Source organism: Phoca vitulina, unplaced genomic scaffold (genome assembly GCF_004348235.1).
Source record: "Phoca vitulina isolate PV1807 unplaced genomic scaffold, GSC_HSeal_1.0 scaffold1881, whole genome shotgun sequence".
NCBI lineage: Eukaryota > Metazoa > Chordata > Mammalia > Carnivora > Phocidae > Phoca > Phoca vitulina.
In genome coordinates, this window is record NW_022591568.1 from 2,295 (window position 1) to 4,123 (window position 1,829).

Below are 1,829 nucleotides of genomic sequence, written 5' to 3' on the forward strand. Positions count from 1 at the left end.
AGGACTACAGGGGAAGGGAGGGAAAACTGAACAGGAAGAAATCAGAGAGGGAGACAAACCATGAGAGACTCTGGACTCCAGTAAACAAACCGAGGGTTACAGAAGGGAGGAGGGTGGGGGGATGGGGTAACTGGGTGATGGGTATTAAGGAGGGCACATGTTGTGATGAGCACTGGGTGTTATAGGCAACTAATGAATCACTGAACACTACATCAAAATCTACTGATGTACTATATGTTGGCTAATGAATTTAAATTTAAAAAATTAAATAAAATTAATAAATAAAAAATTAATCCACGCAGGAAATGGAAATAACCCAGAGGGCGCCATGCTCCTGGAGGCTGAGCTAGCGGTCACGGCCAAGGAAGGCCTCTGGCGGTGAGGGCACTAGGGTTCTGAGAGGTGGCTCGGTGCAACCCTGACCCTGAAGCCCCATGGCCATCGCAAGGTGCAAAGGACTAGGGGGGAAGACCCAGCCAGGACCCGTTCTGGCTCCATGGCTGCTACAGGGCTGCTCCCAGCCCCACCAGGTGGTGTCTGTTTAGAACCAGGGAGAAAACCTTTTCCCTCAATTGTTCTTTTTAAAAATGGTTGCTCAGCATTGACACAGAAAAACATCTGACATAAAACTGGAGCCATTCACAGCTGCAAATGACCCAGAAGTGATGAAAATGTAGTGAACACAAAGAGAGGACGTTGTATCCCCAGGCAGGCCTCCTGTGAGCAGGTGCGGCTGGGGCGCTGGACGTGCCCGTGCAGACAGTGCTGGACTCCACAGCCTCCCTCGAGGGGACAAAAGTAGGAACCTGCTCTGATGGCTCCGCTGAAGTCAGCACACCCCGATGGAGACGGGGACAGCCCCTCATGAGTTCCGGGTGTCCTGGTGATTCTTGGGCATGGCCCAAATCTCAGCTTCTTCATGACCCGGGGCCAGCCCAGCAGCTGCGGGTCCCACAGGTCCTCCAGGGACAGCACCTTGGTGGGCTTGTGGTCCAGCAGGTACCTGTTCAGGTGGCTCTTATCGTACCACATGGCCTCGATCCCATTGGCCCAGTTGACCACCATCACCTGGTGACAGGCTGAGGTCAGTCGGTGAACCTCCACCACAACCCCCCAAAAAAGGCCCCCATGTAGTAAAAGTCGCCCTGGTCCTTGGGGATGTGGGCCTGGGACTGGGGCCAGCGCTCATAGCTTAAGTCCTCACAGGCCACCCAGTAGAAACCGGGGTGCAGGGTGCCAAAGAGGGGGGACAGGATCTCCATGCCCACGTGGTCACAGAACTTCATGTCCACAACCCCGCACACCATGTCATCCACCTCATGGAGGAAGCGCTCCTCACAGAAGCGGCTCATCGTCGCCATGTGCTGCATGGACACATCCTGCCAGCGTGGGGCACTGCGTACCTCAAGAACCACCACCCTTCAGTGCTCCTGGAGGGGCACACGGGACACAGCAACTAGCTGGTTGGTGAAGACATAGTAGATGACCCTGTGTCCACCATGAAGTGATTCTGCAGGAACAGCTCCAGGAAGACCCCGTATCCACAGGGGCAGGGGACAGGGCAGGAAGAGGGTCACTGCCAGAGGCTGGTGGCAGGACCCCAGAGCTGGGGGTCATGGACGTGTGCACCTTCTTCATGGGGACAGGCCCTGTGCTGCTTTAAGCAACAGCCACCCTGGCCTGTCCTGAGCAAGTCCGCCGGCAGGGCCTCCCTACCTTCTGCTCCCAGAGATGGGGGCCATCAGCACCCCATCTTACACAGCGGAGCCTGAGGCTTAGGAGGCTGGAAACCCATGCAGCCCCACTGTCAGCATGCTGGAGCCAGGAAC

At 56.1% G+C, this 1,829-nt stretch overlaps 1 pseudogene; it reads right to left on the reverse strand.

Moving 5' to 3' along the window:
- Positions 1-307: 307 nt before the first annotated feature.
- LOC116629637 lies at positions 308-1,546 on the reverse strand (annotated as a pseudogene).
- Between the last annotated feature and the right edge of the window lie 283 nt (positions 1,547-1,829).